The sequence below is a fragment of the Cupressus sempervirens genome, chromosome 3, assembly GCF_028749045.1.
Source record: "Cupressus sempervirens isolate cs-2001-9-10 chromosome 3, ASM2874904v1, whole genome shotgun sequence".
In the NCBI taxonomy this organism is placed as follows: Eukaryota; Viridiplantae; Streptophyta; class Pinopsida; order Cupressales; family Cupressaceae; genus Cupressus; species Cupressus sempervirens.
Genome location: NC_143120.1, coordinates 854,549,343 through 854,574,801, shown reverse-complemented (window position 1 = coordinate 854,574,801; position 25,459 = coordinate 854,549,343).

The window sequence follows — 25,459 nt, the reverse complement described above, 5'->3', positions numbered from 1 at the left end:
AGTGAACCTAATGTTACCTAATTCTCAATTCCTTCTTTGACCAATTTTGTCTATAATTTTTTCTTAGTTGGAGTCAACTTATGTATTTAATTTGGGTCATGAATTTATTGTACGGATCTTGTCTTTAGATTGTGCAAAACCATTTTGAGGTCGGCCTTCTATTATGTAATAATTTAGAATCTTTTGTAATTAATTTTGGCAAGTACAAGTAGGGGTGTTTCGGATAGGTTGAGTATGAGGCTTAGATGCTTGGGAAGTGAAAAGTCTAAGAATCTAGAAGAACCTAAAGGAAAGATCTATGAAAATTCTAAGTTAGGAAATTTGTAATCTTGTTGGTCATAATTTAGAAGGCCTCATAGTCAAGCATGTATGTAGATAATTTGATGAATTAATAAATTATTTGTTGTTCCCTCTCTCCTTAGTGCTCTTATCTATTTTTTTTCTTCAGTTGTGTTTACTCAGTGAGGTGGTTGAATATTTAGGTGTCTCTAGCCCTATCTTTTCAAGATCCTCCTCGTGCCACTTGAAGAGACAATTTATCCCCATTGACTATGAGCTTGATTTGTTCAAAAAGATGGAATGGTTGAAGCAAATAAGAAAATCTATCCAAGAATTTTCATAAGAGTTCTACAGAGTCCTCGTTGGGATAGGTCATGCAAATTCTAATAAGGAGAAGCTTGTGTGTTACATTATATTTTTGATTAAGGAAAACAAGTTTTAAAGGGTGCCTGAAACCCTGTACAAAGCTAAAGATATTCAATAAGCATTATCTTAAAAGGAACAATGGACCTAGGTGAAACTGGTCACCAACCCAAAAGAGGGGCAACCCTAGTGACAAAAAAGGCAATCACCAACCAACTCAAAAAACCAACTAGGTCACCAAGACCCTGAATATAGGATCAACCACAAAAAAAGGCTTGTCACAACAAGGGAACATACAATTTACTCTTTGATTTAGAGCCTCCCTTATAGGATTTGAGATACATATCTAGAGGAAGAATAGAGGGCTTAGATTTCTTTATTTTTATAGCAGTCCATCCATCCTCCACCTTTGTGGCATCAAATTGCCAAAGCCCTAAAGACACAAAAGATTGGAAGACATGAGGAGCAAAAGCATCCATCATAGCTTTCTCATTAGGAGAAACTGAATTAAGTTCACCCACAAGAATAGATGGAATAGTAGAGTCAAGGGTAGGAGAAAGGATAAGATCCTAGCAAGCAGGGACATGATCTTGACCAGAAGGCCAAACATCCTTAGGAGCCTAAAAAGAAGTGGTCATAAGAGAAGAGCCTCCCACTAGTCCCTAAACCACATATAGAGACTTATGCACTGTGTAGTACTCGAAAGAGGCCCCAGACCACCAAGAAGGTGATCGCTTTAAAATAGTCTTAATAGTAGAGCATTGAGCTACCAAGTGACCTGTTATGTGACATTTCCTGTAGTGAAAGGGGATGCTTTCATAATCCAAAATTTGTGTCCAAGAACCCCATGAAGAAGCCAAGAAAATCTTCTCAGGAAGACCCTTTGAAACATCCATCTCCACAAGGATCTATGCATAAGTCAAATGGATAACATCAGAAGCAGTTGAGTCCACAAATAGAAAATCACAAATAGCATCCCCATAGATTCCAAAATAGAATCTAGCCAGAGATGCATGGGGAGATATAGAAGCTAAACCCAAATAGGGATTTTATTGAAGGACTTAATAAGTGGATCAAAATCCATATGCCATAGTTTGGCCATAAGAGGGTAATGACCATGCCAAGAGAAGTTGTTATCACACAAGATAGACCTCCTATCTTTAGCAGTTGCAAACTTAACAATGAAGAAACATTTAGCAACTAGGAAAATTTGAAAACCATGATCTAAAATTGGTTTCTAATACTTGGAGATCCAAGCATGAAGGTCAGAAAGGGAGGACCAAAACCCTTGAAAATGAAAGATAGTAGCTAATGAAGAGAACTCCTCTACCATATTGAAGATTTTGTCAGCAATATCTTGATCTAAGATAGCCCTTACAGGATTAGAAACACTCACAAGAGAAGCCTCTCAGGAATGAAAAGGCCTAGAAGAGAGATCAACAAAAGGGGCAACACCGTGCAAACTAGCCTCAAAGGTAGCAACTTCAGCATAGGAGTTTGCCTTACCCTAAGGGGAAGCAACTCTGAACATAGGACCAGAGCCCCCCACCATAGCATCCAAACCATCCTCAGAAACTTTTTCCATAGAAATAGGTGACCCTTACTACAACAACACCAACACGCACGGCCAGGGCATCAGAACCAACCTTTTCCCCACCCACCGAAGTACTAGAAACACTATCAACATGTGCGACAACACACGTAGGGGGTAAGGAAAACCCTTTGGCACAAGAAGAGGCATAGGAGGCACAGGAGGAAGATGTTTCTAGTAATGGGGGAATGTTAGTATGTGTATTACCTTATGTTAAGTTTATAGCTTCACTCAGATTGATTTGATCATGAGATACATTGTTGATGGTAAATCATCATTTGGATAAATATTATTATATATATAATATAATATATATATGGTTATTTATATTATTGTTAATATATTATTATTATCTAATGATAATTAACCATAGAGATATGTCTCCTCCTCTCATATTTATAAGTCTTTGAATTTTCATTTGAAACACACCAATTATAATGACATTGTTATTACATTTACAAAAAATAATTCTAGATAATTCAACATGGTATCATAGCCAAGCTATAAAGGGAATATAGTATATTCCACTCACAACCACAATTAATTGATACATTTGATGGTTATAATCTCTGATGTAGTAAAATATATCTGGCAATGATATCAAACTAGTAAGAGAAGAGTTCATGTATAATAAGGATGCAATAACATGTGTGTTGGATTCTATTACAATGTTACATTTCTTAAAGATCCCAAGACGTTGAGTCACGTTTAAATTTAATTAAATCTAAGTCTAACAACTATCACATACATATGAAGGAATAATCAGAAAGTCCCATGTCCATAATCTACATTTGTTTCGAATGCTCCTTGGCAAATTAATTTGGAATGCTCAATCATCCACTGTACATATCACAGGGTATGAAAGGCTTAAAAGAATATACATATGTAAAGATCAAGATACAACGTCCTCAAATCCATGATACAAAGTACAGTAAAAAACTATATGAAACTATTCACCATACATGATACATCCATACATCCATAATGATAAAACATCTATCATAAAATCTAACCATCCATCATAATAATCCAAGAACATAGTGAAGGTAAATGCCAATCATGAAAACTCCAGCCACGGTGACCACAGAACGGATCTCAATGATAAGAGTAAAAGCACTACCACTCGACCGCGTGGAACCTAAATGGTCCACTCCCACCGCGCTGAGGAGATAGTCTCAAGTCCCAAATAGGATAACAAAACCTATAATCATAAATACTCTCTAAGTCCAGGAAATCCTATAAGTATGCTGACTCAAGGGTTCCTAAAAAGATCGACATCTATATCCCATAGGTACCACAAGACACGTAGGAAACCTAATATGCAAGTGGGAAAGTGTCATCGCAAAAGTCATGTAGAAGTTACCCGAGCAATCCCTTAGGAATCTCGGGTCCCTACTGATCCTGTGGCCACTAGTATCCTCTCGTACTGACGAGGCATACTATGGAATGCAAGGTCATAACCAAGTGTTCTCTCTACCCCATCCTAGTCTGTACTAGCACTCATGGCATGGGAGAGAACATACAATTATCTTATTAGGTTCATTTTCTCTCATTTAGTGTAAATGTTTTCACTTATTAACAACGACTTACAATGGGTTTCTCAAGGTAGCCTCTTAGGGCTCCGACCCCCATTGCAAGCCACTTCCTGACTCTACACATAGATAACCTACCCTAGCTCATGAACTCGTAAATCAAAGAATCATAATAAAACCATCTCAGTCCTATACGAGCAACTGAAAAACATCATAAAAAAAGATAATCCACAAATTATATCAGTTCTTCATGAGCAACAGATAACATCAAATAGTAATCATGTAATCACGACAGTCCTCTATCAGCAACTGAAGGCATCAATGATAAGTCACAAAATCCAATGGTTCTCTAATGAGCAACCAGAAAGTAATACAAGTATAACTGATCGAGACTCAGAAATGGTTATCAAATATAACTGATCGAGACTCAAAAATGGTTAAGTTAGGTATTCTCAACTACATACACCTCAGCTTCACACAAGGAAACTGGAAAGCAATAACAAACAGTAAACACAATCATGTCATAGAGCACTTCATCACATTACCATGGTCAGGTTAAGAAAGATCGAGACCAAATCATCATGACATCACATTCACAACCCCGAGCCTCTGGTAACAACCTGAACTGGTCAACGCTAAACCAACCCCAAAAAAAATTCAAAGTAAAAAGACAACATCAAAGTCTCAGAGATTGGATATGAAAGTATATTATTTAAGTTAAGGTAAGGTTTATGTTTTAGTTTAATGTCGAATTCAAGTAACAAAGTTTTCACAACTACCCTTTTACGAATAACTCATTTCTATAATAACTTTCATTAAATCAATATCCAAATTTATAATTTAGTCAAATAAAATTCATTATTAATTAACTTAATTAAACTAATTTTAATTAAATTAATCAATATTCATATGATCTAATTACTTATTTTAATCTAACTAATAATTGTTAATTTATTAATATTTAATCAAAATTATTAATAAATTAAAATTTACAACTATATCTATGCATTTAATATTTATTTATTAAATGTTAAAAAAAAAGTTTAATCTATTATAAAATTGAATATATTATAATTTTATTATTTAAAAAAATTTTAAATAAATAAAATTTGTTTTAATAATTTTAAAAATTTTTTTAAAAAAATTTTAAAAAAACGAAAACCAAGTTTTATCTTTTATTTCTTAACACACACGTTTATAGCCTGTCGGCTTTGGCCACAGGCCTGCGGTCGCAGGGCCTGCGGCGGCAGGTACTCTGTACCTGCCGTCACAGTACCTGCTACGCAGGTACTGTCGGCCTCTGACAGTGGGGGGTGGGTACGGGATGATTCCCTCTCCCCCCACTATAATATAACTATAATTTTTTTTTTTATATATATATATATTTTTTTTTTAATTTCAAATATAATAAAATAAATCCAATTTTATTTTTAAAAAAATAGTTTTTGTTTAATTTTCAATAAAACAATTTTTTTTTAAAGGATATATATATATATATATATATATATATATATATATATATATATATATATATATATATATATATATATATATATATATATATATTTTTATATCTAAAACATTCAATTTCATTAAAACAAAACCCTTATTAAATTAAATCTTAATTTCTAAATCAAGAAAACAATGGTTCTAATTAATTCATTCAGTCTCCATGGATACAAAAATTATTGACGAACAATTAATAAATTCACAATATTGAAAGCTTAAAACTTTCATCACAGAGAATTCAGATCTACAAACCCCAGACACGAAGAAGGCAGGAAGGGATAATTGCATATTTAATGGATAATCAAAAAACACAAGACCCTACCTGATCCTGATGCTATTATGCAATCTCTAGGAACTGTATGCGAATTCGCTCCTCTCAATAACCTTCCCCTCCAAGACTTTCTTCGTATCAACCTTCTAAAATTTGCTTCCAAAAATTGTCTCCCCAAAAATTCCCGTCCAAATTCATCTCTCTCAAAAATGAACCCCCAAAGTTGTGATAAGCAATTTCTCCTCAATTCGGGGCACTAATTGTGCATTTACCCGAGAAGACTCTTTGCACAACTCAGTTAACTCCAAATTAACTTTTATTATCCTTTCTAATTCTTTTGCATTCAACTTTCATGCACATTAAGTTGAATGATTAAATAACTTTATTTAAAATTTCACTTGACTTCCATTCTTAATTAATTTATTACTTTAAATCTTATGTGCACTTTTAAGAAATTAAAATAACATTATTAATTTTTTTATAATTTAATCTTTTAATTTAATTCTTATATTTAACTCATGTTTAGATCATGCGATCTAGAATTCTTAATAAATTAATATCTTTCAACTTTTTAATTTATTTTAGAACTTAATTGATAACATATTTAATTAATTTAAATAACAATAATATTTAGCATTTATTTAAAAATGAACTCCAAATATATTATTATTAAATTAAATTAATATTATCCTGTTCTAAATTTATCTTTGAACTTTAATCTCCAACTTTAATTCTTTTATTAAATTAATTAATTAATTAAATATAAAGATATCATAATAATTCTTTATTAAATTAAATCATTAATTAATCTTTTTTTTAATTAGACTTAATTAATAGAAAATACACCAAGGACTCATAAAGCAATATACGAAAACCCATCATAGAAAAATACATACCAAATCAAACAAAAGGGTTATAATCACGAAATTACATCATTTGATGCATTCGGAGGGCACTTAACTCAGATACTTGTCCTAATTATCAATTAGGACAATTGGCTAAAGGGTTTAGGATTTGGACTTAAGAGTTTATCTCCCCTCTCTTACCATTGAGATAGTGCGATAGGGTACGCTCATCCTGACAATTCAGGGAAGTCGATACCCGGTACCTACAACCTGCATAAAATCCATGCATGTACAAACACAATATTCTAAGCTAAACAGGCAATGGCAGGAAGTGGTGCATCGTGTAGATCCCGACTAGCAGGTGACTACGACTCCCTTCCTTAACCATATCAGAAACACCATACATAAATAAAACAACACGCACACCATACACATGCAGTATGGGGTAAGTATCCATAAGAGGCACATGAAATAATAAGCCATCTAACTAATCATCATCGATAACTAAAACCATTGAATAATCATCATACATGCACGAAATATAGAGTACCAAGTAATCTCATCATATAATAAACTGAGTGTAAACATCCTCTGATAATCTCTAAAATAATAATACTACTCATCAAACATAAATTGGCCTAAAAGAGTTTGGCAATCATATCATAAATGTAGCTCGAAAAATGTAAACTAGGGGCAGGCACTACATCCACCTCCCCTAGACTTAGGCTTACTCCTGGAAGCCTATAAACAAATAGGGATATAAATCCCATAATCTAGATGCATCCTCCCATGTAGCTAAAGAGTCATCAGTAGGGTCCCATTGGACCCTTACCTGCTCTATGGTTCGACCCCTGAGGGTCAACTCCCGCTGCTCCAAAATACGTATTGGCTCCAAAGCCAGCTGCCTGTCCTCTACCTGTAATGCATTCCAATCAAGAATATGTACAACATCAGGAATATACTGTCTAAGTGCTGAAACATGGAAAACATCGTGAATGCGAGCAAGGCTGGGCGGTAAAGCAAGATGATAGGCAACTGGACCAATCCTCTCAAGAATATCGAATGGTCCCACAAAGCGAGGTGCTAGCTTCGAGCCCTTTCCATAACGGATCGGACTCTTCTACAGACGCACTCTCGAGAAAACCTTCTCTCCCACAGCAAACTGCTTATCTAACCTATGTGCATCAGCATACTTCTTCTGCCTATCCTGTGCCGTTGTCAAGTGCTCTCGGATACGCACCACCTGTTGCTCCATGTCACGAAGCATCTCTGGGCCCAACAGGATGCGATCCTCAAGGCTATCCCAACTCAAAGGTGTACGACAAGGGTGTCCATATAAGGCTTGGAAAGGTGCCATGCCAATAGAACTGTGATACCCATTGTTGTAAGCAAACTCCACTAGGTAGAGATAGTCCTCCCAATGAGTCTGCCTATCCATCACGTACATCCTCAACATATCTTCGAGAACCTGATTCACTCTCTCCGTCTGCCCATCTGTCTCTGGGTGATATGCTGAACTGAAATTCAGCTGCGCTCCAAGATCATGCTGTAGTGATGTCCAAAATGTGGAAGTGAAAACATGATCCCTATCAGAAATGATCTTTCGGGGAATACCATGTAGTCTCACAATGTCACGCATGAAGACATTAGCTACTGAAGCTGTAGTGTAGGAAGACCTGATTGGTGCAAAATGTGCCACCTTGGTCAACCAGTCAACGGTGACCATGATAGCATCATGACAACGAAGAGTCATAGGTAAGCCTACTATGAAATCCATAGAGATGATGTCCCACTTCCATGAAGGAATGAGATTCGGTTGCAAAAGTCCTGCCGGATGCTGGTGTTCTGCCTTGACTCTCTGACACTCAAGACATCTAGCCACAAAATCAGCAATGTCGCGCTTCATCCCGGACCAAAAGAATAAACGTCGCAAATTTGCATGCATCTTCTTGACACCTGGATGTGCCGAGTAAGGTGCACGATGGGCCTCTGATAGGATCAATATGCGAAGCTCATCTAGTAGCAGCACATAGATCCTTCCTGAAAGTCTCAAAAGGCCATCTGACTCTAGGACATAGCCTGAAAACTTACCCTCCAAGGGTCTCCCTGAATTGATTTCACTGCACACCTCTAGATACCATGAATCAGTGGGGAGTGCCTGAAGTATCTGACATCTCAAATCGAAACTAAGAGTCATAGATGATATCACATGTTTCCTGCGACCCAAAGCATCAGCTACAACATTCTCCTTCCCCTGGATATACTTCACCTCAAATTCATACTTGCACAAAAACTCCATCCAACGCCTTTGCCTAGCATTCAGATTAGGCTGCGTGAATATGTACTGAAGACTACGATGATCGCTATGTAGTTCAAATCTATGTCCCAACAAGAAATGTCTCCATCTCACTAAGGCATGAACTACTGCTGCTAACTCAAGGTCATGTGTAGGATAATTCAACTCATGATCCTTGAGTTTGCGTGACTCATATGCAATCACTCGACCATTCTGCATTAGAACTACTCCAATACCCTCAAGGGAAGCATCTGTACACACCATGAAATCACCTTCTGGATCAGGTACTGCTAAGATCGTTGCACTGGTCAGAAGCTCTTTGAGTTTCTGAAATGCTTCTACACATTTTTCTATCCAAAGAAACTTCTTTCCTTTCCTTTGAAGGGAGGTAATAGGGTGTGCTATTCTGGAGAAGTTTTGAACAAATCTGCAATAATACCCAGCTAGACCCATGAAACTACGAATCTCTGACACAGTAGTGGGTGCAGGCCAATCTACTATTGCCTGGATCTTCACAGGGTCTACAGAGATACCTTCGCCTGAAATAACGTGTCCCAAATACTGTATCTCTAATTGAAAGAAATCACACTTTGTTGCATTGGCATAAAGTTGATTATCTCTCAAGCACTGCAAAACTAAACTCAAATGTTCTTCATGTTCCTTTTGGGACCTAGAATATATCAAAATATCATCGAGGAACACAAGAAAAAATCTATCAAGATAGGAATGGAACACCCCATTCATTAAGCACATGAAAACTGATGGAGCGTTCGTCAGCCCAAAGGGTACCACTGTGAACTCATAATGCCCGTAGCGAGTTTGAAAGGCGGTCTTATGAATATCAGCCTCCTTGATGCAAAGTTGATGGTATCCTGACTTAAGATCAATCTTAGAGAACACTGTAGCCCCCTTGATCTGATCAAATAAATCATCAATCCTTGGTAAAGGATACCTGTTCTTTATTGTCACCTTATTCAGCTGTCTGTAATCAATGCAAAGGCACAAAGAACCATCCTTCTTCTTCATGAAGAGCACTGGAGCTCCCCATGGTGATACACTAGGTCGAATACTGCCCTTGGGGAAAAGTTCCTCTAACTGCAAATGCAACTCACTTAGCTCTTGAGTGGTCATACGGTAAGGAGCTCTAGAGATAGGTTCTGCTCCTGGAGTGAGCTCAATGCTAAAATCAATGTCTCTCTTCGAAGGCATGCCTGGAATCTCACTCGGAAAGACATCAGCATACTCCTGTAAAATAGGGTGATCTAGGGTCTTCCTCATAGATTCTTCCTCATCTAGCTCATTTACCGTAACGGCAAATACCTGACATCCCTTACGAAAGCTTCACTTTAATTGCATAGCAGAGATCATCCGTAGGGATATAGGCCTCGGTATCCCCACAATCTCAACATCCTTCCCTTGGTCATCCTGACACACAATGGTCTTCTTCCTGCAGTCAATACTAGCCCTATGAGAGCCAAGCCAATCCATACCTAAGACCACATCGTAGGAGCCAAGAGGAATAACTTGAAAATCGACTGAAGTCACAAACCCTCCTATGCTAAGTCCACACTTATGAACTACAAAATCTGTGGAAACTTTAGCGCCTGAGGCTAGTTCCACTTGCCAACCATAATCTTGCTTAACCGACTCCAGCTTACACTTATCAACTAGAGATGGAGAAATGAAAGAATCTGTAGCACCTGAATCAAATAATACAGAGAGAGGTGTACCTTGGATAGCTCCTGTAGTCTCAACTACTGTCCCCTGATGGTCTGCCTGACGGTGATCCACCGCTGCAAATACTCTATGAGATCCACCTGTATTTTCGACTGTAGGCTCAGATGCTACTGGCCTGGGTCCTGAATACTGAGATGCTCGCTGTGGGCAGTATGCTGCAATATGACCAATCTGTCCACACGAATAACATCCCATGCCTCTGCCAGATCCTCTCCCTATAGGTGGTGCATTCGACCGCTGGTGGCTACCCCTGCTAGCAAAAGACTGGTTGCTCTGTGCAAGTCGAGATTGCTGATTCTGTCTATTACGTTGAGCATTGTGATTGATCCTAGAGTTGGATCCACCGCCACCACTCTGTGCCTGAGGGTAAAATCCCTTATACTGCTGAGGCTGCTGCTGAGAATACTGATTCCTCCTAGGGAAAGGAGGCTTCCTGATTCCACCAGAATTTTGGTTGCCCTTAGATCCTACTAAAGTAGGCACTCCCACAAATCCCCCTTGCCCAAAGTTGACACTCTGCTCTACCAGGATAGCTCGATGTACCGCATCCTTGAGGGTCTTAGGCTCAAATACCTTAACACCCCCAATAAAATGGTTGTTCAAGCCTCGGATGAAATGTTGTGCCAACTGTGTTGGGTTGTCACTGAATCCCAAAAAAGGCATGAGCTCATAGAACTTGCGCTCATACTCTACAACGGTCATAGTGAACTGTCTCAGGTTATGGAACTCATCTGCTCTATGCTGCTTCCATTCCTCTGGTACGAATCGCTCATGAAAACTCTCCAAGAAAATCTCCCAAGAGACACTGCCCATGTCAATGCCCAACTTCTTCTCCTCAATAGTCCACCAGGTGGCCCCAAATAACTCTAGATTGGTAATGGCAAACCTCACTTTGACATTACTGTCAAAGTCCTGCATAGCAAAAATCCTGTCAAGGGCAATAAGCCACTGCTCAGCTACATACCCAAAACCTTGCCCATTAAAGGGCTTGATCTTGGACCTCTGAAGATCCTTCATCTGAGAAGATACTATGAATCTATGTCGATCCCTCTGAGGACTCCTAGATCTGTGTCTATGCTCATGTCCAACCTGGTGTGCTCTATCTTGCTCAAGAACAGGAGGTAAGCGATCAATAAGGGTTCGCATCATTTGCCTCAGATCAACCTCCTCAAAGTTGGCATGTCCCTCTTCGTGGTTCTCTTCCTGATGCTCACTGACATGCTCTTCCCTATTCTCTTCCTGAATGGGGCTCTCATGGATAGACTCATGAACACTAACATCTCTGCCTCATCCACGGCCTCTGCCACGGCCAAGGCTACAGACCCTAACGGAAGATCTCGTCCCAGATACCATCCTACAATAATATCCAAGACATAAGATGCTAAAATAACCATGAAACATACTACTGAAATACATAGATAAAAGACACATGTTTTGCAAACAAGATATTTTCAGTTTTCAGTTTACCTATAATTTCAGTTTAAGTATAATTTCAGTTTTGAAGTTTTGAGTGTTGAAGTATGAATAAAATAGGTAACTAATGGTTTATATACTATTTCAGTTCAACTAGCTTCAAGTTTTAGTTTAAGGTTTGCATTTTTATTCAACTAGTTAACACTAGTGGCGTTCCAATATACCCAGAGCTCCCAATGTAGAAACTTGTGCTCTGATACCAGATGTAACGCCCCACCAAGGGATCCAAAAGAATTAACCTAAAGTTTCACTAAGTTTGCTAAAAAAAAAAAAAATTTTAAGTAAGAAAGTATGACATACACATCAAAAAAATAGTAGCGGAAGCAATAACATGAAATCATCGACAACCATACATTGCAAGTTACATTTCTTAAAGATCCCAAGACGTTGAGTCACGTTTAAATTTAATTAAATCTAAGTCTAACAACTATCACATACATATGAAGGAATAATCAGAAAGTCCCATGTCCATAATATACATTTGTTTCGAATGCTCCTTGGCAAATTAATTCGGAATGCTCAATCATCCACTGTACATATCACAGGGTATGAAAGGCTTAAAAGAATATACATATGTAAAGATCAAGATACAACGTCCTCAAATCCATGATACAAAGTACAGTAAAAAACTATATGAAACTATTCACCATACATGATACATCCATATATCCATAATGATAAAACATCTATCATAAAATCTAACCATCCATCATAATAATCCAAGAACATAGTGAAGGTAAATGCCAATCATGAAAACTCCAGCCACGGTGACCACGGAATGGATCTCAATGATAAGAGTAAAAGCACTACCACCCGACCGCGTGGAACCTAAATGGTCCACTCCCACCGCGCTGAGGAGATAGTCTCAAGTCCCAAATAGGATAACAAAACCTATAATCATAAATACTCTCTAAGTCCAGGAAATCCTATAAGTATGCTAACTCGAGGGTTCCTAAAAAGATCGACATCTATATCCCAGAGGTACCACAAGACACGTAGGAAACCTAATATGCAAGCGGGAAACTGTCATCACAAAAGTCATGTAGAAGTTACCCGAGCAATCCCTTAGGAATCTCGGGTCCCTACTGATCCTGTAGCCACTAGTATCCTCTTGTACTGACGAGGCATACTATGGAATGCAAGGTCGTAACCAAGCGTTCTCTCTACCCCATCCTAGTCTGTACTAGCACTCATGGCATGGGAGAGAACATACAATTATCTTATTAGGTTCATTTTCTCTCATTTAGTGTAAATGTTTTCACTTATTAACAATGACTTACAATGGGTTTCTCAAGGCAGCCTCTTAGGGCTCCGACCCCCATTGCAAGCCACTTCCCGACTCTACACATAGATAACCTACCCTAGCTCATGAACTCGTAAATCAAAGAATCATAATAAAACCATCTCAGTCCTATACGAGCAACTGAAAAACATCATAAAAAAAGATAATCCACAAATTATATCAGTTCTTCATGAGCAACAGATAACATCAAATAGTAATCATGTAATCACGACAGTCTTCTATCAGCAACTGAAGGCATCAATGATAAGTCACAAAATCCAATGGTTCTCTAATGAGCAACCAGAAAGTAATACAAGTATAACTGATCGAGACTCAGAAATGGTTATCAAATATAACTGATCGAGACTCAAAAATGGTTAAGTTAGGTATTCTCAACTACATACACCTCAGCTTCACACAAGGAAACTGGAAAGCAATAACAAATAGTAAACACAATCATGTCATAGAGCACTTCATCACATTACCATGGTCAGGTTAAGAAAGATCGAGACCAAATCATCATGACATCACATTCACAACCCCGAGCCTCTGGTAACAACCTGAACTGGTCAATGCTAAACCAACCCCAAAAAAAATTCAAAGTACAAAGACAACATCAAAGTCTCAGAGATTGGATCTGAAAGTATATTATTTAAGTTAAGGTAAGGTTTATGTTTTAGTTTAATGTCGAATTCAAGTAACAAAGTTTTCACAACTACCCTTTTACGAATAACTCATTTCTATAATAACTTTCATTAAATCAATATCCAAATTTATAATTTAGTCAAATAAAATTCATTATTAATTAACTTAATTAAACTAATTTTAATTAAATTAATCAATATTCATTTGATCTAATTACTTATTTTAATCTAACTAATAATTGTTAATTTATTAATATTTAAGCAAAATTATTAATAAATTAAAATTTACAACTATATCTATGCATTTAATATTTATTTATTAAATGTTAAAAAAAAGTTTAATCTATTATAAAATTGAATATATTATAATTTTATTATTTAAAAAAATTTTAAATAAATAAAATTTGTTTTAATAATTTTAAAAATTATAAAAAAAAAATTTTTTAAAAATGAAAACCAAGTTTTATCTTTTATTTCTTAACACACACGTTTATAGCCTATCGACTTTGGCTGCAGGCTTGCGGTCGCAGGGTCTACGGCGGCAGGTACTCTGTACCTGCCGTCGCAGTACCTGCGACACAGGTACTATCGGCCTCCGACAGTGGGGGGCGGGTACGGGATGATTCCCTCCCCCCCCACTATAATATAATTATAATTTTTTTTTTTTTATATATTTTTTTTTTTAAATTTCAAATATAATAAAATAAATTCAATTTTATTTTTAAAAAAATAGTTTTTGTTTAATTTTCAATAAAACAAATTTTTTTTTAAAGGATATATATATATATATATATATTTATATCTAAAACTTTCAATTTCATTAAAACAAAACCCTTATTAAATTAAATCTTAATTTCTAAATCAAGAAAACAATGGTTCTAATTAATTCATCCAGTCTCCATGGATATAGAAATTATTGACGAACAATTAATAAATTCACAATATTGAAAGCTTAAAACTTTCATCACAGAGAATCCAGATCTACAAACCCCAGACACGAAGAAGGCAGGAAGGGATAATTGCATATTTAATGGATAATCAAAAAACACAAGACCCTACCTGATCCTGATGCTATTATACAATCTCTAGGAACTGTATGCGAATTCGCTCCTCTCAATAACCTTCCCCTCCAAGACTTTCTTCGTATCAGCCTTCTGAAATTTGCTTCCAAAAATTGTCTCCCCAAAAATTCCCGTCCAAATTCGTCTCTCTCAAAAATGAACCCCCAAAGTTGTGATAAGCAATTTCTCCTCAATTCGGGGCACTAATTGTGCGTTTACCCGAGAAGACTCTTTGCACAACTCAGTTAACTCCAAATTAACTTTTATTATCCTTTCTAATTCTTTTGCATTCAACTTTCATGCACATTAAGTTGAATGATTAAATAACTTTATTTAAAATTTCACTTGACTTCCATTCTTAATTAATTTATTACTTTAAATCTTATGTGCACTTTTAAGAAATTAAAATAACATTATTAATTTTTTTATAATTTAATCTTTTAATTTAATTCTTATATTTAACTCATGTTTAGATCATGCGATCTAGAATTCTTAATAAATTAATATCTTTCAACTTTTTAATTTATTTTAGAACTTAATTGATAACATATTTAATTAATTTAAATAACAATAATATTTAGCATTTATTTAAAAATGAACTCCAAATATATTATTATTAAATTAAATTAATATTATCCTATTCTAAATTTATCTTTGAACTTTAATCTCCAACTTTAATTCTTTTATTACATTAATTAATTAATTAAATATAAAGATATCATAATAATTCTTTATTAAATTAAATCATTAATTAATCTTTTTTTTTAATTAGACTTAATTAATAGAAAATACACCAAGGACTCATAAAGCAATATACGAAAACCCATCATAGAAAAATACATACCAAATCAAACAAAAGGGTTATAATCATGAAATTACATCATTTGATGCATTCGGAGGGCACTTAACTCATATACTTGTCCTAATTATCAATTAGGACAATTGGCTAAAGGGTTTAGGATTTGGACTTAAGAGTTTATCTCCCCTCTCTTACCATTGAGACAGTGCGATAGGGTACGCTCATCCTGACAATTCAGGGAAGTCAATACCCGGTACCTACAACCTGCATAAAATCCACGCATGTACAAACACAATATTCTAAGCTAAACAGGCAATGGCAGGAAGTGGTGCATCGTGTAGATCCCGACTAGCAGGTGACTACGACTCCCTTCCTTAACCATATCAGAAACACCATACATAAATAAAACAACACGCACACCATACACATGCAGTATGGGGTAAGTATCCATAAGAGGCACATGAAATAATAAGCCATCTAACTAATCATCATCGATAACTAAAACCATTGAATAATCATCATACATGCACGAAATATAGAGTACCAAGTAATCTCATCATATAATAAACTGAGTGTAAACATCCTCTGATAATCTCTAAAATAATAATACTACTCATCAAACATAAATTGGCCTAAAAGAGTTTGGCAATCATATCATAAATGTAGCTCAAAAAATGTAAACTAGGGGCAGGCACTACACCAAGCATATTCTATTTAGTTTTTTTCTTTTTTTCCCATTCTGGTGGATATCTTGATTATTTCAATCTAAAGATCAATTTTATTCCTTTAGATTATTTTTATGGGTTGTACTATCTCTTGTACCATCCTTGTGTCTCTTTTGATTTTTGTTGACATCATTTTGTAGTATTTTTGCAAATGCACTGAGATAAAGTGTCACTCTTGCATTTCAAGATCTTGCACATCTTTGTGTTTTGTTGTACTCACACTATATTATAAAGTTTCTTGGGGGTTTTCATTTTGGCCATACTCACCATCTTTCTTTTTCAAGTGAGTGTTCCTTCCATGACATTAGCCTCATGATGTGTCAATGACACATGCCATTATAGGTGTGTGTACTTCTTTTGCACTCTCGATGTTCCTAGTTCTTCTTTTTGTAAGATTTTTTTCATTTAGTTTCAATGTTCATGTCTTACCTCTCAATATTATGGGGGGCTATATTGGTTCTATTACTTTCTTATTTTGATGGAGTGAACTATGTATTTAGTGTTTGATCTTATGTACTAGGTGATTGCAGTGGTTGGATACCTATGCATTTCAATGAGATGGATTATTTACCATATAGACATTCCTTCACTCCTACTTTTGGATGCCATGAAGATACCTTCCATATTTGATTAATAAGATCTTTAGACTTGGTCTTCTCTACCTAGTCATGTTTTATACAGTGGAGGTTCTTCAAATCAATAGTGTTTGTAGTTTCATGCTTCAATTGTGTTATTCATATTCAATGTTTGTTCCTATCTTCCGGGGCATTCCCTACTTTGGAAGCTTCTTCAGTCCTTCACTAGTTATTTTCAACATTATTTCCATATTTTTTGGAGTAGGTTTTTTCCCATGTGGTTTTCTCTATATATTCTCTTTTCAAAGATTTAGTTGTGCTTGGGTACCTCATCAGGACTTGTTGTCTGGACCCACTTCTACTTTCAGTAGTAGCTTTTAGGTTTTTAGCTACTGCCTAACTTTATCTTAAGGGTGGGTGTTTGAGTAATAAAGTATTTCCTTACTAATTAAATCATATTGATTTAAATATTAAGTCACTTATTATGTGTAGTTTACTTAAGTTGAACTTTAGGCATATAATAATTAATTCTTATATTAATTATTATCATGCAACCTAGGTAAGATTCCTATTAGGGTTTTGATCTCCTTTATAAGGATGATATCTCTTTGTAATTCTAACATTCATTCACTTTTTATAATAGAAATTTCTTCTTTTTCTCATCAAGAATGCCTCATCTATGGATCTGAGAATTCCAACCTCCATAGATTTTGCTTCTTTCTTTCTCTAACAGGTGCTTTCATGTAGGTGATTCTTGGGAGCTGAAGGGTTGATCTTTTATCAACTTCAACAATATATATATAAGAAAAATCATCATCACAAATTACTCAAAAATGGACAAGATGATTGCAAGGGGAGCATATGGAAAAAACACAAATAAGGATAAAGAATTATCAATCAGTGGTATAACTAGCAATAAGAGGAAGATATGATTTCACAGAGTGGACATGGACCAAAAAAAAGAATTTGATGAGTTTGAAATGTGAATGGAAGTTAGGTAATAAACCAAATTGATCACCCCAAATATATTTCTCACACAATCACCATACAGTGCTAGTGAACATTTAATATTAGGGAGACAAGGATTATACAAAATGATGAATAAGGAATGATTCGAATAATGATCTATAGCAAACATGGAGACATGGGATAACTCTGTAAGGTTGAAAATATTGAATTTAATTAAATTTGGATTATAGATTTCATCAACTTAGGGAATTCTTATTGAGATGTTGATAACCAACACATCATTGTAATATTGGTCGTAGAAGATTGAAGTAAACAAATTACTTACAGAGAGTTTGTTCATTCTGCCAATAAATGTTGAGTTATAGTCATTTTCGAGCTCTAGCGGTTACTAAGCTATAGTTTCTACCACATCCATTATTAGCCAAGTTGTTCAGTGTTGGTCAAGTTGTTTAGTGTTGGCCAAGTTTCTCAGCATCGACCAAGTGCTTTGATGGCTAAGCATTCCTTCATGTGCCAAGTGAATTTGATGTTTACTAATATTCAATTCCTTCTTTGACCAAGTTTTTTTGTGATTGGTCCTTTGTTGGAGTCAACTTATGTATTTAATTTGGGTTATGAATTTAATATAGGGATCCTACCTTGGGTCAATGTGTGCAAACTATTTTGAGATTAGCCTTCTATTATGCAATAATTTAGAGTCTTTTGTAAGTTTTTTTGGCAAGTATAAGTAGGGATGTTTAAGTTAGGTTGAGTATGAGGCTTAGATTCTTGGGAAGTGTGAAGTCTAAGAATATAGAAGAGCCAAAAGGAAGGATCTATGAAAAATTCTAAGTTGAGAATTTCATAATTTTGTTGGTCATAACCCAAAAGGCCTCACAAACGAGTATGTATGTGGATAATTTAATGAATTAATAAAGTAATTATTTTTCTCTCTCTCCTTGGTGCTCTTATTTTTGTTGTTTGCTTCCATTATTTTTACTTGGTGAGGTGGTTGGATATTTAGGTGTGTCTCTGGCCCTAGCTTTTCAAGCTCCTCCTTGTGTCAATTGAAGAGACAATTTATCCCCATTGACTATGAGTTTGATTTGTTCATAAAGATGCAAGGGTTGAAGTAGATGGCAAAATTTATCAAAGAATTTTTTGTAAGAGTTATACTAAGTCCTCATCGAGATAGGTCATGCAAAATCTATTACAGAGAAGGTTATGTGTTACCTTATGTTAAGTTTAAAACTTCACTTAGGTTTATTTGATCATGAAATACATTGTTGATGGTAAATTGACATTTAGACAAATATTCTTGTATATATTATATAATATTATATTATATATATATATATATATATATATATATATATATATATGGTTATTTATATTATTGTTAATATATTATTATTATCTAATGATGATTAACCATAGAGATATGTCTCCTCCTTTCATATTTATAAGTCTTCAAATTTGTATTTGGAACACACCAATTATAATGGTAGTGTTATTACATTTGCAAAAAATGATCTTAGATAATTTAACATATGATCTTAGATAATTCAACATGATATCCTAGCCAAACTATAAGGGATTGTTTGTTTGCTGAAATAGGAATAGGAAAATTGGAATAGGAAATGTATTCTCTGTTTGGTACCCCAAATCGGAATAGGGAATAGGCAAACATATTCCAAATTTTCCCCCTAAAATGAACATTAGTGTATTCCAAAAAATAGTTGTTATTGGAATGGGTCATTCCTATTCCCAATCTTATTTTAATTTTTTTAATTTTTTAAAGATTTTTTTTTTAAATTAAAATTTTTAAAAAAAATTCTAACATTTTATTTTTTAAAAACCTTTTTTTATAACATTTTTTTACTATATCTATTTGTTTAAAAAAATGAAATAAATTATATTTCTCATTAACTTCAATGAATAAAATAAAAATGAAAATAAATCAACTATTTTACCATTATTGAAAAAATAACCAAAAAATAATATATTAAAACAAAAAAATTTAAGGGAATATTTTTAAAAATACAAAATTTAACCTTATTCTTATTCCATTTTTGTACAACCAAACAATGGATTAACATATTTCTATCGAATTCCAAGTGAACCAAACAGGATTGGAATTGCCTTTTTCTATTCCCATTCCCCATTTCCCTTCCTACACTAATTTTCTATTCTAATTTTCAATTTCTATGCTAGCAAACAAACAAGCCTTAAATGAAAGATAGTATATTCCACTCACAACCACAAATCATTAATATGTCTAATGGTAATAATCTCTAATGTAGTAAAATATATCTACCAATGATATCAAATACTAAGAGAAGAGTTTGTGTCAAATAAGGTTGAATCAAGATGTACATTGGCTTCTATTAGAATGCACATTGATTGTACATCAGACATGATTACAACTAGTGGATGGCATCCCATTACAACAAACTTATGGTATAATCCCCATTGTGCCTTGTAATTCTAATGATAAAGAGATACTATTGGGGAGCTCCTTTTGACTACAAAGTGTGTGAAACAAATGCACCAAGAAAGTTTGCAATTAGAGGACGAGGAGATGCTATGTACCACCATAAAACAACAATAATATGGAATGCAATGACAAAAAGAAGGAATAATTTGATAGCGCATAAATAAAAAGTCAAAAAATGATGGTACAATCAGCCACCAAAGGAAATGGCCAAGCCAAAAAATAGAAGATGAAATGAGAAATCATAGAAAGAATAGAATATAATAAAGGTACAGATGATAAAAGAAATCAAACAACCTATCTATGTAAATGGAAAGTAATAAGCCTCCAATTATATATATATACACACACACACACACACATACATACATACATGCTGGTATAGGTCAAATGATGTATTGAAGACTCTTAATCAAAAATCATAATATATTACACTTGAATAGTTACAACAATTATATATGGTAGACCAGATACAAAGAGAAAAAGATGTTAAAGAAAACATATTAATAGTGACCATATCAACTCCCTTGCAAGAAATGAATAAGGAAAAAATAGGAGGGAGCACATTTAGCATTTGATAAGATATCTAATGGTCAAATTGAAATAAGATATAACATATTCAATTTTGAGTAAATTCAACACCTAATATTACATATCACCATCAGAAAACTTCCACAGAAATTTTTTTTTAATTAAAAATTGATATATATATATACATAAGTGAAAACATCATCATAGATCACTAAAAAATGGACCAGATGAATCCAAAGGAAGAATATTACATAAACACAAATAAGGATAAAGAATTATCAATCAATGGAATAACTAGCAATAAGAGGTAGACATGATTTGGTAGAGTATACATGGACAAAAAAATAATTTGATGAGTTTGATATGTGAATTGAAGTTAGGTAATAAATTAAATTGATCACCCCAAATATATTTCTCATGTAGTCACCATATAGTGCTAGTGAACATTTAATATTAGGGTGATAAGGATTATACAAAATGATGAAAAAGAAATTATCAGAATGATGATCTATAGAAAACATGGAGACATGGTATAGTTGTGTAAGGTTGGAAATATTGAATTTGATCAAATTTTGATTGTAGATTTCATCAGATTTGGGCATTTTTTTAGATTTCAATAACCAACAAATTATAGTAATATTGAGCATAGAAGGCTGAAGTAAACAAATGACTTATAGAGAGTTTGTTATAATTTGAGTATGAATATATAGTCAAATTCTTCATCTCAAGTCACTTTAAACAAAACTCTTAGTGATTTAGTTATGGCATTAGAATTCTTACTATCTTCAATTGTAATATAAATTTATAGATGTCAATATATTTTTTCCTTTTATTTCACATGATGAAGAGAGAAGGGAGATTACCAACAAGAATGAACAGCAAGAACCTGTGGCTCGAACGAAAGTCATAAGGAAAGAAATATTAATAATTAAGAGGGTGCCCCCATTTTAGTTGCCCTCACTAAAGGGAAAAATAGGAAAAAGATGGGGTGAACAAATCATTTATAGCATAGGTCATCATTGATCAACTCATCATCAAACATTGAAGGAGAAAATAGGAAGAAAAGAGACTAAATCCTAGTCATCACCTGGATCTAAGAGTGACTAAAAGAGACATCTAGATTGATCTGTATCTACCACTTGCACCCTAACTATAGGTTAGGTGATCAATCATAAGGAAGACTGAAGAATCTTGGCACATTGATCATACTTTCCAGTTATAAGTATGTTGCAATGGTCAACACCCATACCTCTTCATCGGGTATCAAAGGACATTAAGCATCATATTCGAAGGCAAGAATGGAAAGTTTTTTAATGAAAGCATATTAAGAGATTTATCTTATTTAAAGAAGTAGATTATGCATGAGAATAATAAGAGGGGTAGATTTAATGTAAAGAGATCGATTATGGGATTTTTAAAGGTAAAGATAAGAGATGGTGTTAAATAAAAGCATTTTTGAGACACACATGGTTTAAGATATAAAGATTTTGTCAGAAGATATAAAGTATGTTTCATGTGAAAAGATAGTGTTGCAGTTCTTTCCATGTGTTGACATGTTGATTGGATAGTTTGGTAACATTATTCACAATTATAAAATTATTCTACCTCTCGTCCATCTTTCCCTAGGATTTTAGATATGTATGTGGAACTTGACCTTTCCATGGGTACTTTTTTAGGAGCGTGATTGCTCTTTATTTCCATCATTGAGTCGATACTAGAGAATGACTAACTTTGTGCAATCTACAAAATTTGGGAAGAAGAAGAACATTCAAGTCTACTTCTTCACCTAGGCATTGTAATTTTTCCACCATGCTATCTATAAATTGTGTCACAATGTCTTCATTTGGGATAGGAATCATGGTCTTTTCATTTTGATCATCTGATGTTTTAGTTGAAGTTGTATCAAAAGAGATCACTTTGTAAGAGTCTAAATCATATTGTAAAAATGCTACCTCATATGGTGCATTGTATTCTATAATCATCATTTTCAATTTAGGCTCAACATCAATCTTGATCTGATTATTCAACCCTTTCCAAGTTAACAACAGTTGGGTAAAATTAGTCGAAAACCATCCCCTTAAGAATTTTGACCACTCTCTACTTAGTAGCAATCCATATATTTTAGGAATTTCAATCACATGTATATCTATGACATCTTGAATTTGAGGGTCAATTGTTAACTATATCTGAACGTCTTTCAAAACACCAATAACCTTTACTTTCATTTTGTTAAGTTGTATCACTATTTGATTAGATGGTTGAGAAGTGACTCACAACCTTTGTGCTATTGAAAGCAACATAAAATTACATGAAGTTCTTGAATCAATTACGCAATTGTGAAGATTCTTCTTGTAGATTCTGATGCTAAGCAAAAAAGGAGGCATCTCAACCTTTTCTTTGAACATAGTTGGCATAGCCTCTGAAGAATTAACTTGTTGTGACACCATCTTTAGGGAACAGTATTTGCATTAGGGGTTTCCTTTGTGTGATTGAGAGTTTTCATTAGTGCTTCCCGTTGATTAGGATAATTTTGTAGCATGTCAAAAATGGAAATTTTGGCCTTTTTTTGTTTTAAATCTTCCATTGCCCTATACTTTTTAGTAGACCATGCAAGATTTTTCAATATTGTAGGCACATTTCCTTGATTCTAATTTTGATGTCCTCCATATGGGACTCTGATAGGTACTAGATTGTTAGTTGCTCTTGGGTCTAGAGGAGTTGGTTGTAATGTAGGAGGAATAATATTAATCATGAGTTCCTTCTTACTTTACAAATTGTAGGTATTTTGATTATCATTCTGAAAGTTAAACATTTCTTTAGGTTGAGTATCTGGTTCATGACTGAATGGAAAATAAAATCCTTCATTGGATGGTTGTTCAATTTCTATGTTCTATGAAGAATCATAGCATTCTAACATCATGGAATTGAATTGCATAGGGGACTCATTACTATTGCTCTATAAATTTTGATTTACTTGTTGATTTCCATTGTAATATGAGCCATCATCATTTGGAGGTTCTAATTATTGTCATACTAATTGATGTTCATATACTACACATTATTGTTGTTATTATCTACAGGAATGGTTCCATTATTTGGATGGGTGTGAGATTGTTGATTCTATCATTGGAAACTATTGTTGCAATTAGGAGGATTGTATTTATTTCCTCCATTGTTGTTTCTTGCATTATTATTTCCTACATTGTTGTTTCCACTAAAATTCCTATTATAGTTCTAACCGTAATTGTTGTTGTTGTAGGGACTAGCATTTTTTCTCTAAAAGTTGTTATTCTATCCTTGTGAACACTTCAAACAAGTCAGCTCATTGATAATTTAAGACATGGTCTTCTTCATTTGGCCAAACTCAAATGCAACACTATTCTCTATTTTAGTGGATGTTGTTGCCTTTTACTGAAAGAAAGTAGCTTTTGGAGGTTCATATCCTAGGTATTTTATAGCTAGAACTTGTAGAGCAGGTGCCTATTGTATTTGAGTTTGATTCATTGGTATGAATTGGCTAGGCATCATTGGTGCTCCCATAAGATATGTTGGTAATGTGGTAATAGCTTGAGTTGGGGGCATTAATCCTCCTCCATTAGGATTGGCTTGTTTCATGAAAGTAATTTCTTCTAAGAAAACTTTATCCGATGTGTCAATACTTACAGTAGGAATTCTTCTTAGGAAAATAGTTGTTAGATGGTCCATAGAATTCAAATAAATCTGAATCGTAGCTTCAGTCGGTATAGTGTATGACATTTCCAGCTTATGATATGCCATATGAAAGTGATGATTGAAGTGTGAAATCATTTTGGCTAGATCCCTCTTGATTGATTTGAATTGATGATGTATCACAAGTGGGTTGATGAAGGTTTTGAATTGTTCCAACAACAATTTTTCAAAAGTGTCCCAGTCTCCAACACACCCTGGTGATAAATTGACATACCAATTAAAGGCAACTACTCCCAATGATTATGGGAATAAGAAAAGAACCACATTCTCATTAGAAAATTTCTTTTGATTCAAATTTATTTGTAATTACATATGTATACTTGATGTGTTTTTGTATATTGCTTCCACATTGTTACTTTGATGTTGTTTAAACTATAAAAAAAAAAGTTCAATAAACATTGTAACATGTTAGGTTTATTTCTCTTGGGTTCACAAGAAGGGAATTATAGATCCCAATGGAGAAAGGTATGAAAGTGATGTTAGTCCCAACTAATAATGCAATTGGTAATGTTATGAATGTGTGTATAGGAGTTATATCAATTATTATGTTGTCATTAACATCAAGTCTTATTTGGGTAGACATTATGCTAATTCAATAGAGTTCCATATCATTTGATTCATGAAGAGGATTTGATTGACAAAGAGGATTTGAAGAAATATGTTCAAGACAGAGATGATAAGTATGGTATTCAATGGGCACTTGAATGAGTTGGACAATGATAATGTAATGTTGGTTTGATTTTTTTATAGTCATTAAATATTTTAATGAATGGAG